The 14877-nt window shown below is 47.4% G+C and overlaps 1 protein-coding gene and 1 long non-coding RNA gene across 2 annotated transcripts in view; both read left to right on the top strand.

Moving 5' to 3' along the window:
* The window catches only part of Olf413 (DBH like monooxygenase olf413), a 253276-nt gene that overhangs the window by 215859 nt on the left and 22540 nt on the right, over nucleotides 1-14877 (top strand). The window lies entirely within an intron of this gene.
* The window catches only part of LOC143353601 (uncharacterized), a 120843-nt gene continuing 115470 nt past the window's right edge, over nucleotides 9505-14877 (top strand). Inside the window, exon 1 of the long non-coding RNA XR_013082173.1 lies at nucleotides 9505-9508. This is a non-coding gene — a long non-coding RNA (uncharacterized LOC143353601). The remainder of the gene's footprint in view (nucleotides 9509-14877) is intronic.

Raw genomic sequence — 14877 nt, 5'->3', positions numbered from 1 at the left:
AGGTTGGCGAGCGACGAGAAAGACGCCGGCAAGGGTGGTGGAAGAAGGAGGGTTTCCACTGTGCGATAACGACTGGCATCAGCAGCGCGCCTCTACCTACGACCTTCGTAGCCCTACGAGCTTAATGTACGTAGCGGAGAGGGAAGAGTTGGAGGGGATGAAGCAGCGAGGAGAGGGAGGAACAAAGAGGGAGGAAAACGAGGAAGCAAGGTGTACGTACTATACGTCAAGACAATAAGTACCATTAAGATAACAGTCGGAGGAACGGGGTGAGTCAGATAACCCTTGCATGGACCTCGGGGGGTCCGTAATGGAGGATTCCATTTTATTTCGAGCGTTATTTTTACCGTATCCAGTGCACGGGGGCTACGCGAGTTCTCTGGTTTTTCGGTAACGATCCAATCTCTCGAGAACCGGCTAAGCCGGGCCGTTTAATTCGAAGGCTCGCGATTGAATCCTCTTTCGCGCTCCCGAAGAGCGACGTACAAGCTCACAGGTGTCCCATAAAAGGATACAACAGCCTTCTTCTTTCTTCCGGTGTCGCATATTCCGACCTCGTTACCCGCTCGGAGATGGAACGCGAAATTTTATCGCTCCGAGTATGGCTGTTCCGCCATGCCCTCCCCGCCGTCGAAGCGGCCGCCAAGTAATGACAATGATTAATATTGACCCACGTGCACCGTTCAACCCGGGTAATACAGTCTCCGGCGGAGACGCTGCGAGCAAACTTTAGTGTCTGCCCCCACCCCCAACCACCCCCATCCCCGCGCCCCAATCCTCGGGGATTCCGCAGTTCGTCGGCACGACAGTCGCCGTCAAAAGTTACGGTATCTCGTCCCCGCCGTGTCTGCAGAATTCGACGGACTTTCGCATTCTTATCTGGCCCCACCCACCCGGCGAAAATTCGAGTTACGTGGATTTCTCCGGAGGAAGCCCAACAACATCAAACGCTCGGGCTGGGTGTGTCCGCGATCATGCGACCAGCGGCACCGATCAATTGCACTTGTGCGCACACCATTGACCTTGGAATCCGTGCCAGGGAACTGCATTCTTCGAAGAACTTTATTCTCATTTCGTCGCTGCTTTACGTTTCCCCAAGCAATTTTGCTTGTTCCTTTCGTGTCCTGGTTTGATTTCTTATGTGTTTGAGGAAAAACATTCGAAAGGACGTCCTGAAGAGAAGAAAATAAATCGGAATCTATCTGGAATTCGATAGTCGGTGGCTTTGCTCGTCAAAATTAACTTCTCACTGTTTACTAAAAATTAATGTCTACCGTTCGATCAGTTCATTCCCTGTGATTTCGTTTCACTTCTAGCGTAACGAACAATTTCCCTGAACTTTGCTGACCATGGGATACTGTAACTGTAGGTATACGCTTCCATTGTCTCGGCTCTAGACTTTAGAACATGTAAACGGATTGCTATTGACCAAATTCGTACGCCAGTCCCTTTGAAAATTGTTTCATGGAAAACCAGCCACGTTCGTTCGGGTCTAATCAATCTAACGATAAACAGCTATAATATTAATGAACGGTTGCGCTTCATTTTTCATGCAATCTGTGCGATTGATATTGATCACGCTCGTACGCTGGTTCACTGGAAAACAGTTTCATCACGAACCAGTAATGTACATACATTCGGGAACCCACGCAGGCCTGGTAATGTGTGTTGGAATCGAAGTAACGATAAACCGCAATAGTACTAACGAACGTTGCGATTCATTTCGTCTAATCGTTCTTTATTGCCAGTTTTACGTCGCCAAAATACAATTACATACCGAGGAGCGTGGAGGGGGGGGGGGGGAGGAGGGACATCGTTAAGCCGGGTTCACGAATAATTCACAGCTCGCAGCGTAAGTAGCCCGCTCGTAAACGGACACATGCGATTCCGAGGGATCCCGGATGCCGTTGTACAGCGGAAGGTCTTCTAAGTCATTAATTATACAAGTACCGTAGGCACTTATCCGACGGCTTGCTGACGCGAATATTCAGCCCCTGGCTCTGCATAAAGAGGTTGCAGACCGAGAGGAACATTCGTACCGTACACGCTTCTCATTTGATTCGTTCGATCAATCTCGCCGTGATATCAACGTTATCCCCTTTGTCTTACCTTCCGGCTATAGTCAACGCAGCTACTAATTTTGGATAGTTCGCCGGCGTAAACGGCCGGCTCTGTGTTTTATCGAGCCCCTAAGTGAAGCTATTTGACACAATTCCCGTACTCGGTTGAAACTGTATAGCGGCCGGCTGAATTGCGCCGCTTCCATCCTATTGATTCCGTTCGATCCGTTTAACTGGATGATATACGAGTCTCTTTAATTCACGTTTCATGAGCGAATCGATAGCGAGATTGTTCGTAATTGGAGTATCTTCTTTTCAGGCGATTCCGTTTGACTAGGAGAACAAATCATTCGACGGGACGCGAATTGTTTTTATCGATTTGCCTTAGACCGGCCGCGCCGCGAGACACATCTCTGCAGACGATCGCTGTGCTTCGGTGTTCGATCATCGTTGCTGGCGGATTTGCGTGTGGAATTTTGTACATCCATTTTAAGCAGCCAGAACGGTCTTTTAGTCTTCAGTCATTTAATCGAGCAGAAAATACATCGAGGTCTCTAAACTCTCTTAACACGTTCGTTACCACCACTCTCTGAATATGTCGCCAAGGTCCGCACGATAAATGTCGCGGAATTATCACCACCACCTCTGGGTATCAAGAGATCGACCTACCTTGCGATATGTAACGGATTCTCCGAATGTAAATTGAAGGAGCATAATACCAATTACGAACGAACTACAATGTACATATTCCCTTTTTGCTGAACAGCTGATCAAATACCGTTGATTATTAATACCGGAATAATCATTGTTAGTAGATTGCCAGTGAACAACACGGCGAGGTATAAAACGCAATGGAATTTAATAACGTATGAAAATCATCGATAAGGGAAATATTGTCTCTGTAAATTACACTCTGGGAAATTTAATTCCGCGCAAGGATTAGCAGTATAATTATTACCGCGCGCACACAGAGGCTCGCGTGTGTGTTCTGTTTGTAGGGACTGCCGAACTCTCCCTTTTAATAAGATCGATTCCTGCGGAATGTTGGATGGAAACAGGCTGTGTCTTGGACTGTTCCCGCGTGGTCCTTAACGGGATTCGCCGGAAGTTTCGGCCGAGTTTACTTGTTAATGACTGTGTACATACCAGGAGCGTGCTCAGGTACCCCGGTGGCCACGTATTCGCCGATGTTGGCTCATCGGCATCAAGTTGATGAAGAGAACACCGGCGATACGGCCCGGTCGATGCGATAGAATCTTGTTAGCGCAACTGTCTCTTTTCCAACGCGCGCTTTCGGTACACAAGCGCGTCCAATCAATGTTTCCTCATGAATTATGTTGGATCAGTTTGCGAGATAGACTTTCGACGCCCTCGCTCGGACGCTGGAGCTGGAAACCTCGTCCCGTCTCTCTTCTTCGACATCGATCGCGAGTTTTCGTTCCGATCGTTTCGCAATCAGAAAGGAACCGCGATTTCACGTACGTACGTACGTACGCGCCCGAACGCTAATTACGACGTGAGATATTTATAACGGCCGATCGATCCGCGGATTTGGATTTTATCCGAACCCGGCCGGATATCATTTAAAATTCAATTTGTTTTGCCCGGCGAACGTTGGACAGCATGAAAATAATACCGAGCCGGCGAGCAACTTGTGTATCTTTGCCAGCGGTACACGCTTTAAAGTCATTATTCACGGCCGGCCGGGAACTGTAATCGCGAAAAGTTTAATCACGCGATTCTAAAATTATCTGCCCGCGCCACCTTCCCTCCTGAGAATTCCCTGGACTTCGAGAAGGTTAAAAGCTAGGTGCGGCTCGGCGAAAATCCTGAGCCAATGGAATACCTTGGTGATTTCGTGCACTACGGTTCCCGAAGAATTAATAAAATCAGTCGAAAATGTTCGATATCTCACGATGTATCGGACTTTTGCGTGAAAACTGAAAGGAAACGATTTTCCACCGTCGAAAGATTTCCGTATTTCACGGTACCATTTGTCTATTACAATCAACATCAAAAGTTCCGCAGTCTGTGGAAGTGCGGGAGACAGTAAAATATTCGCGGTAATGACTCGCTTCCGTTTTAGCGGGTCGAGGAAAGAATTTCCAACGAGGTAAATTCGATTCTGTCTATTGCCGATGCTCGCGCCGCGCCGCAGCCCTTGAATTCCCGCGGATCGTTCCGATACGCGAATTCGAATATAATCGATGCAGACGTGCCAGCTTGTAACTATGGCAGCGACAGTTTCAATGGAACCGTATCACGGATGACTGGATCCGCGAACGATATGTGCATATCGCGTTCCGCTCGAACAGAAACGCACGCTCTCGCGAGATATTACCGCGAAACGAAGGAATCGCCCCTTACGAGATTTACATCGTTGCATTACGATCATTCGAGAATTCACGCCGGCTCAAAAATCGATTCGATTCCTCGGCTACAGCGTCGGGGAGAATCCCATTGAGTCGGAGTATCTCACTATCTTCGGCAAATATTCGACGTGCAAGATGTCTCGCGGTGCACGCGGCTGCGTTCGAGACGCAGGAATTGATAAAGAAGGCTCGTGCAAACAGATTTTCGGGATGCTCTGGTTGAACGTTTAGGGAGGGTCCAATTTCGAGCAATTCTCAAATTGAATCTCCTTTGCAATTTATAGTTTATTAATACCGTGGGCGACACTGCGAATTATATTTTTCTTTCTCAAGATACGTGGCGGTGCGATCAAGCAACTAGTTCAACCTGATACCTATAAAATTGCAAGGCACAGGAGTTAAATAAAAGTTTGACACTTCCATTAATATTTGTTATGTATATAAAATAATATATTAACCATTGACGCTCCAAGTGTGCCTCTCAAGCACCACCGATGTGCTACCGATTAATATAAATATCGTAATCAGAATTATATTACTTCTGAGATGAATAAAGATTGTTTTGAATGACTTTAATATTATTATTTACACGTCATTGTAGCATTTAAAATCTGACACTTAAAAACTTGCAAGTCGAAGTATGATGAGAATAAGTTGGAGTTGCCGGTCGATATTCGCAATTAAAAGTGGGAGCGTTGAGGGTTAATACTCTTTTGTTCGTTCCACTGGTTTACATTGCACTTGCTCATAATATGTATTCAATGATTCAATTTATCTATTAAAACCATAAAAGAAGAGGAGGCAGAACTTTCTGCTGTCTTCGTTTAAAAGTTGTAATAGAGATGGGGATCTGCAGCGATGAATGTTACTACGCAATTGGAGACGTATTAACATTTCGAATACTGCAGTCAGCATTGAAACAATTTCGCAGGTCACTCAAGATATACCCACGAATTCCTGATAACTAAACAAAACCCAACCGGAGTGTACAACATCCAACATATCCTACTCGAATGTCCTAAATTTTCTTCTCAACGATCCAGATTTTCCATCGAAAATGGCCGCAAGACAAATTTAAACGTGGACAATATTGGCAACGCCCTCTTGTTTTTTAAATCTATTGATACATATAAACTGTTATAGATTTGTTTTTTGCTGCACCCCACCACAATGTAAATATTAACTGTAACCTTCTCTTCTATATTCGACTGTAACCCATGTGGTCGCTAATGACCTAGCTGTTAATGCGACCACTTTAAAATAAACGATATATAATGATAAGAATAATAATTTCGCGGAATATTTCCCTGCCGGAGAGGTTCGAAAAAATGCGACAGATGCTTCGACCTTTCGTCATTTGGTGCAGAGAAAGTTGCACGGCGACAAGCTCCGGTTTTCGTAGCAAAGTGCTTATAACGAACCCAGTCTGCACCGCAACATATTCCGCGGCATGAGCGTATCATAACTCCACCTGAAAAAAAAAAATGTAGTTCCCAGCAGCCGGAAATGAAGTCCGAACTGGGTCATTTGACGCTGTTGCGGCCAGGGAAACCCGTTAAGTAGGGAACTAACAGTAATTAACGCTGTTTCCACGGATCACTCGGCGCCGACGTGAATTCTCGTGGCTTCCGCAAAGTTTGCCGCGGCTCCGAGGCTGAGCCGTTGCTCTGGACGGCTTGGCCGGCTTTCACCGTGAAATTCTGTACGATAACGGAAGAATTCGTAGCTCTCTGGGACAATAGGCCGGTTTCTGGTGCGACACGGCACAGCGTTGTGTTGGCAAACGAGAAACCGCTGGTGGATGAACTGAACGGAAGAGAGAGCGAGAGGGGGGAGGGGACGCGGAAGGGGTGAACGGGCGCGAGAGAAGTAAGGGCTGAGAGAAAGAAGAATGGGTTTGTAGCGGGAGAAGTAAAGCGTCGGAAGTTTGAAGCCCTTAATTGCTTTTTAAAACTTTCAAGTTCGACTCGGTCCCGGACCCCTCGGTTCTTCATCCTCGTCCCGCGGAACTCGTCCCGGTCGCACCCTTTGCATTCCACTTTGGAATGTTCAATATTAGTTTTCCCTATCGGAGTTGCAAACACGTTCGGCACGAGGGGTAACTCGAACGCTAAGAGGGTGGCGATGCGCAAGAAAATAGACGGGCAGATAGAGAGAATGAGCGGACGAGGGCCGGCAGAAAGAGAAGGCGACCACGAAAAGGACAAGGACAGAGGCCTCGGGAAGAGAGAGCCCGAACCGTCGATAACTAGCCGCGCCTAGGTTTTTGCACTCGAAGCAATTAACGTCGCCCGGAAAAAGAAGCCGCGGCGCTCGAGGGGTCGCTTCTATTGGTTTGTGTATCCTCTGGGCGTCGAGCTCACTTTTCTTCTCGCGAAACTCCGCGAAACCGTAAAGTGCCCCCGTCCTCGAACTTTCGTCCGAACGGTCCACTCCTCTTTTCTTTCGTTTCGCGCGCGCGCGTCCACGGAGCTTTCAGCCCCGGACGAAGATACTTTTATTGGGTCCGAAAGTTTTGTCGCGGGGAATCGCCACCGCTCGTGATCCGGAATGGTTCATCGGCGCTGCTCGATAAATTGCGCGATCCTCGGCCCTGGGAAAATTTCTACCCTTCTTCAGGAGTTTTATACTCGTCCGCGAAGAACCCGTCGCGCATAACTTCCGCGCACGGTCACCGTCGTTCTGTGTCGTCTATTTTGCAAGACCTGCATCGCGTAACGACGACTATCGCCCTATTCTATAGACAAAATAGATGCCTTTGTGATTATGGATCTCTGCGTCCTCGTGCGTCGAAGACATGGGGTGGGAAATTTCAAAACTTTTGGTTACTCGCTGACCGCTTTCAGGTAATTAATTCTTCTGCTGGATGAAAAATAAGAATTTCGATGGAACGTTTGTAACTCTGGATCAGTGCCGGGCAAATTGAAGTGAGAAGAAATACCGGGTTGAAATCATTTATTTCGCACCGTTATTTTCGTTACTGTGGCTTGAAAATAAATATAATATTGATTCGCTTGAAATAGAATATTATTTCGATATTTTTATTCCAAGTTTGCCAAATGAAATAATCCTGAAAATAACAACATGCAACAAAGGGCGTCAGTGCAAACCGGAAACCTGATAGTCAGGTCACTTGATACAATTTTCGAGGACAAATTCAGAATTTTCTCGGATAACTGTAAAATAAAGTTACACGTTATTCGAAATAATATTTCAACCAATGTCGTTTCAGAAGTACCTGGGTCTGCTCTGGATCAAAATGAATGCAGCCCCGACGTCCGAGGGTTGAGGGTAGAAAAAGATAATTTGACATTTGGAACTTTACCTAGCAAAAAGCGACTGTACCACCTAAAATACTCGATCATTCGCACAACTTTCCAAACGCATCAAGCGAGCGGCGCATCAGATGCAAAATCGTTACCTAGAGAATGGGTTTCCAGCGAAAAGCTGGATCGATCGGACAGTTCTGAATCTGATTTAACGCTAGATTTACGGGACCCGTCAAAATGGCGGACTCCGATATATTTAATTTCTGAATATTCAGATTGTGAAGGTGTTATTTTGATAAAGTAATGTAAATTAGTCATTTATAGCGGTCCGTGAACCTAGTGTTAAGGTACCAGGGAGCGATACGCGTTCAATCTACATCTCGATCCATATTGCATGAGCGATCCTCTCGAAACGTCCATTCAAATGCTCGATGCCGCGCTCCATTTCGAGGCGTCCGCGCGCGTCGAGGGAGAGACTGCTCGTATTTTTTTCCCTCGAGTCGCTCGTTCGGATCCTCGAGGGGTCCAGGGCAGACCTTTCGAGACATCCAGCCGATCTCGAAATTGGAGCGGCTTCTCGCGTCCGAGAGGTTAATCGGTGGCCACGGTTCGATCGGCGCGGAACGGGCGCTGGTTAATGGAGGCGTCGGGACAAAGAAAGGGAAACAAACGAACTTTACGTACGCGGGACGATGCGGGGGGTGGGGGGTGGGGTGGGGGTGAGATCGCTCTGACAAAAGGCTTCTTCTCGCGATCCATTATGGTTCGTTATATTCAAACTTCTGACTAATTTTCCTCTTTCTCTCTTTCCGTGGCCGGTCTTTGTCAGCGTTCCGCGCTGACTCATTGTTACCGGAGATATTGGAACTTTCTACCTCGATTATTTGTAACGGCGTTCTCCAATTAAACGCGAACGCCTTCCCTCTGTGTCGTTAATGCTGCGATTAAGTGGAACAGAGGGTGTACAGGTGCAACCGCTGTCTTTCCGTCAGGCCGGACTTGATCTAGAATAAGGGGTGAGTTTAGGGTAAATCTTTCATGGTTCCTGGAGGGATCGGGGCCATTTGATCGCATCACCGGTGACGTCTTTAACTTTCTAAATGGGATCTTGTCCCCGGGATTCGACGACTATTGGGAAGGATAAACGCGAGCTGCGAGCTCTCATAAGTCAGACGCACGGCGAGGGTGAACGGCTAAGGGTGAAAGCACGCCGGAGAAAGCAGGAGGACAGATTTCCGCGTTTCAAGAGCGACGAACAACGAAGTCTCTTAATGAAGAATAACGCTCCGGCGGCCGAAGGAAAGATATTTCCACTTAAACAAACGCCCTCCTAGTCGGTCCTCCTTTGCTTTCTGTAGACGGGAATTGCTCGCCATTTTTCCCCTAATCTCTCCCTCTCTCTTTCTCCCCCACCTTTTCTCCCGTGGTACGTGTCCCTCCAACTTCCTCTATATTGATAGCGCCATTACCTTCCTATCGACTCCTTCCACGCAGCGTCTTAATACAGTGTACCCCTAAAACGCCGGCGGCGACTGCACGAATTTGTCTCACGGTGTCCTCCGAGCTTCTCGAACACGCACTTGTCACAATTTCGCGCGCTCCCGTATTTTATTCTAAAACCTCTAGATCGCAAACGTTTATGAATCGTTTCGCGTGTCTGGGAAAGCATTGTGAAATTACTGTGAAGGAGCTTTTATATTTTTCCTTCATTTTAGCCGCGCGATGCGAAGCATTATTAATTTCGTGAAACACAGGGAACACTCCCTTAGCACTGTAACTACAGTGTTTTCTCGATCTATGTCCACAGCACGGGACTACTCAGGGACATATATCGGCAAGAAGATACTATTCTTTGAGGTCTCCCCTCACAGGGTATAGCCCGCGGCAGTGGGGATAGTTCTGGGAGTTTTATCGGCTAGATATTTGGGACGTACATCGAGTAAGGATTGTACTCACGAAAAATGACTGGTAGAAAAGTGAAAAGATTCTACATAGATTTTGTAAGGTCGTAACATGCTTCACTGATGGAATCTGTCATGCCCTACGGAATCGTCTTTGCAATTTTAATAATCGTAGAACGGAATGCCGGTGATTTCACCGTGGCAAACCCGGTGTTAAAACGAAAGGCAAGCTTCCCCTTGTTACCCCGAGAGGATAGAGATCTCCGGTTGAAAGGAGAATCGTGTCGATGGTACCTCGCGACGCGTTTAATTCTCTTAACGATCGGCTCGCGGCCGGGGAAAGAGGTTCGGACAGAAGCGTGGCTCCGTATGACGTCGTCAAAGAGGCTCTCCGGACGATAGCGTCGGATTGCGTGATTCCGTCCTGGCATCGCACGCGATGCCCATTTCCTCCTATCGACCTTCCATCGGATCGCATCGCACCGCCCCGGCCGTGTCGGAATCTTTCGATCTGGTTCGGATCTGGGTCGCCCAGCGACAATGTCCGTCCCTTCTGTACCTGTCCCAGCCCATCCGATTCAGGTAAAACGATTGTCTCGCTCGGGACAGAACGTAGGCCCGGAAACCCGTGGGCACGATGATTCCCGGGGCTGGATCGCCGGCAACGACGATTATCGTCGAACGTGAAAGCCTGACGCGTGAGTGGCCTGCGAATCCAACCGGCGTCACTCTTCAGCTACGAGAGACTACCGTCGCCGGTCCACCAGGATCGCCGATTTTTCACTGACGTCGCACGTGCCCCTGTAACCGTTAAGAGCACCGCGTGCCTCCCTTATCTTCCCGTTATAAAACGATAACGGGGTTCATTCGGCGGACTCGTCGCCACGTGAATACCCAATGCTGCGCTGGCTTGTGTGTTGCGAAATTTTCAGTGCGACGCGGGCTCCCCTAATCGTCGGACATTCTAGATGTTATCCCGCTCGTGCCACTAGAAGCTGCGAGATTGTACAACTGTTTTCCCGGGCCGAGGGACAGGACACCGACGCTGCTTATTCTTAACCCTAATGTTTAGTCGTGCACCCTTTGAATGGTGCAGCTGGTGCAACGGACACTATTGTCCGTGTCGGTTTGCACTTTCGACTCTGACGTTAACAGAACCGAAGAAATAAAAAGAAATACACGGATTTGGTGGTGGACTACGACTCTACGGTTGCTCGGAGGAATACTTGTTTATTTGAGGCTAGTTGGTGGACTGGTCTTGTCGTCTCTTCTCTCCTTGCAGCTAGTCTCGGTGTGGGTGGGGTCTAAGAATCTCTGTCTTCTAATTTGTTTGTGATTAGTCAATCATTGTGATTGATCTTCGTTGACGCCTACCATTGCCAAAGGGAGGGTAACCTTGTGCCGAGGTGACTGCGTGGTACCCTCACTCGATGGGTCCGGAAAGGCGTTATAAACCTGGGCCTGGTAAGGTGTTGTAAATTTTGTCCTGGGCCGTTACCATAAATGCTAGTGCATTACATAAGTGGTAGACTGGAGGTAGGCTGAAGTCTGCCACCCAGATGTTTGGTTATATTGAAATATGTGTTTTGTCTTGTGACGGAACACCTAATGCTCTGGAATCTCTGCGATTTATTTATTTCAGAAGAAATTTTCTAGCCTGGACTTCTTAACTCAAAGAAGATATTGAAAACGTCAGTTGAGGGTTAATACCGACTTCGCGTATGAAAAGTGGATGAACAATTACGAACATTGAAACTGGGCGAACGGAAAATCGTTGACTGAGTGGAATAAACTTCCAATCTTCTAGAAGATCACCGAGGAGCAATAAAATGGCAGCGTTGTTCAGGCGTGTAAGAAAGTGAAACAGATGCTTCATTTAAAATCCTGAAATGCTCCGTTCGCGCGGCTCGGGTTGCGGGGCGTGCGGAATGATCTAATTAGGATTCCTGGTGTAATATCATGTTGCTGGGTTCGGCGGAAGGGATGAAAGGGTAATCGAGTTCCGTTGTACGAATAAAGTCTGCCGGGCAATGAAAGACAGATATCCACAAAGGATCCGCGCGACAACAAATCTCATCAGGGTAATTAGTTTAGGTCCAGCTGATAAGGGCGTCCCTGCCAGGGTCGAAATGAAACATTAACGAGGCTGCATCTGGCCAATGCTCTCTCCAATCAAGTGTGATTGTTCCGAATTGTGAGTGGTCGAGGACCCTAGTATGCCGGACGCATAACGCGGATCGATATACATGTTTCGAGGTCGACCACCGATAGGTGGATAGGAATACCATTGCCCGGTATTGTTGTAGAACGTGGGCCGGGAAAGAGGTCCGGGGGGTTGCCAGCAACCCTCTCGGTCTCGTCTCGTCCCTTCTTTTCGAAGGGCGCACCAGCACCAGCAGCAGCAGCAGCAGCGGCAGCGGGAGCAGCCTGTGCGGCCGCACGACAGACACAGATTATCGGTACACACGGCGCGGAATTGATCCCCGAGGCATGCCTGCACGTAAAACTTTCGGAGATGAAAATGCCCCGGATTGATTGCTCGCCCGTTCACGCTTCGCGTGGGAACGTTCTGGCTGGCGTCACGTGAACAAACCAGACACGTCGGTATATTTATTAAACGGGAACAAAGCGGGGCCGGATTCGGCCAGCTCGCAGCAAGTTGTTGCTTGTAAACCGCCCTCTGTCTGATACCGATTCTTGCCGCGCCAGATTCTTTCGATAAAATACACCGCTCTACGTCGCATCCGAGTCGAAATTTACGACCATCCGCTAGATTTCAAACATTTTTGCGCATTCCACGAGCGGCGTACACCTGCTGAATTTTAGAACAGGTCGAGCGTAAGGTGCTTACTTTGCTAATTAATATTTCACAGATTTTGAGGGTGGCTTATGAAGGGATTATAACAAGAGACAAGATTTGTAGAATGCGATTTTCAGAAAAATTGGATTCGCGTCCACAGCTCCTCCGACTTTCGGTCTCTTTGGAATTTCCCTGAAACGAAGGAGCTCTCGAATCGCGAAAACTAGGTTGGCAAAGCTCCGTAAGCTAGGAGTTAAGCGGCATTAAAATTTCACCGGGGAAAAGTAGTTGCAGAGAATATTGCAACGAACGTAACAGGACCTGGACTTGTTTCCCGCTGGTTTTTTTCTTCGACAAGCCAATTTAACTCGGGCTTAAACTATTCCAATTATACTTTGATTCTCGGCATTTGATGTATTCTCGAGCAGCGTGTAAATACATTCGACGGCAACAAAATTGCCGGGCGGATTATTAAAATACTGTTTGATGATACTCGAGCCTCGGAACCGACGTTATCCGTAAGTGGAGTTTCGGCGGCGGGGATGGATAGCCCAGGTTTTATACGCGATTTCATCGGAACGGCTGCGGGAACGGGGCTCGGTGCTAATTTGTCGGCCGCCGTACGAAAGCAACCGTGTACAGTGTTTCGCGGCTGGAACTGCGCCAGGTACCGAGTAAATACACCTATCGCGCGGAATTGGCTAGGATAGGACCGAAAATCCAGTGGATAAGAAGTCCCGACTTCAGAATCTTTGTGCGGAAATAATTGATTAAATTTTTTCCACTGGAACAACCGAGTCTTTCGTTCTCGCACATTCTTAGGTATTATTGGACTGTGGATTGCCATACAAAATGAAAATTAATTTTAAAATAACGAAATTATAGCTCATTTAGTGTCGCACAAAAATTGCGAACTTTAAACTTGTGTATTGACGTGGTTTCTACGATATCTCTCAAACTTTTCATATCTCTTCGGTACGTGCACGGCTATCGTGGAAACTGCAATCAAAATAAATTTCTTTCTAACTTTTACAGCGTCACAAAATCAAAAAGTGAATCGGAAAACTCTTTATACCCAAAGTGCTGTCATTTTTTGAGTTTCCAATATTTTTCTTCTTCTCAGCACCGATTTTAGAGTCATGCTAAATAAAAGTCCACAGAATATTAAAGACAAGTAAATATAGGGACATAAAGCTGGAGTATCCCCCTAATTCATGGTCCCGCAAACTTGTATCAACGGGCGCCATGTTTACCGGGCAGAACGCTTACGCGATCTCTCATAAACGCTCGATCGGTCTTTCTGGCAATCGATTCTTCACGTGTTGAGCTCGAGCACCGGGCGCAATCGAAGCGCGGATTAATTAATTTCAGCTCGATTACGGCGGATCCTGTTGTTCACGGTCGAGCCGGGCGCTTCGGGTGTCGATTTCAAGGATCGCGAGGAAAAGATAGATCCGGCCGGGTCTACCTAATTTCACACCGGTCGATATAATCCAATCGCGATAAATTCCACGCGAGCGACTCCGGCTCGTGGCTAATGCATGCATGTATGTATAACCGTCGGCCAGGCGTGGCCCCCTTCGAAATACGATTTATTCGATTCCGTGTTATTCGCTACTCTATTACGTGCCGGCCGCTAATCAACTTACGGCGGTTCCATTTTAGTCGGTCGGGGCCCGAGGAAATAAAAGTTGCGATCGAACTTTTGCCCACGGTGGACCGTAATTAATAACTCGGTGAACATTTCTTTCTCGACATTTTGTTCACAAGATCCTTAATCCTTTCGATTCTGTTGGGATCCTGTGGAACAATGCGTGCCGCATATGCGCGATATTTTACAGTCATTTTTCTATATATCGGGTCGTCCCATAAGTTCGTCCCGTGGATATGTTTATATTATTCACCATTGAAAAGTATTTTAATGAAAAACCGCTGAAATTTTATAGTGACGGTGTGTTTGTCAAAAATGTGACAAGAGGTTGTGGAATGAAAGGGTGATTACATATTTTATTTTTAGAATTTAAATGGTACAAGAGTAAACTTAATATATGTCGCCAAGGCCTGGATGATAAACGTCGTGGAATTATCCCCACTACCGCGGGGTATACCGCGGGTATGTCTGGCAAGTGTTGTTGACATATATCGAGAATTCACTGTATTCGGTTTTAGTTAATCTGACTATGCGCGAGTTAAGGAAGCAAACAGTACAAAACTTTAATATTTCGATATTCCGCTCGATGTCAATGGCTGAAAAATAAGGTCCACCCTTGGCTCGGCCGATGGACGCGACAGACCTCGATAACGGGACACGGGTTAACTTTTCCTCCCCTTACGGGCGGGCCTCGTCGAAACACTGCAATATGAGATCCGCCGGGGGGGCGGATATTGCGAAATAAAAAGGGTTAAATTAAAAATTCTCGGTCGAGTGGTTCGTCCTTTCGCCCAGTGTCTCGAGAATATTCCTGCGGAATTTGA

The sequence above is a fragment of the Halictus rubicundus genome, chromosome 4, assembly GCF_050948215.1.
Source record: "Halictus rubicundus isolate RS-2024b chromosome 4, iyHalRubi1_principal, whole genome shotgun sequence".
Classification (NCBI taxonomy): domain Eukaryota; kingdom Metazoa; phylum Arthropoda; class Insecta; order Hymenoptera; family Halictidae; genus Halictus; species Halictus rubicundus.
The sequence above is the reverse complement of the archived record's forward strand: the minus strand, read 5'-3'. Positions and strand labels throughout refer to the sequence as shown.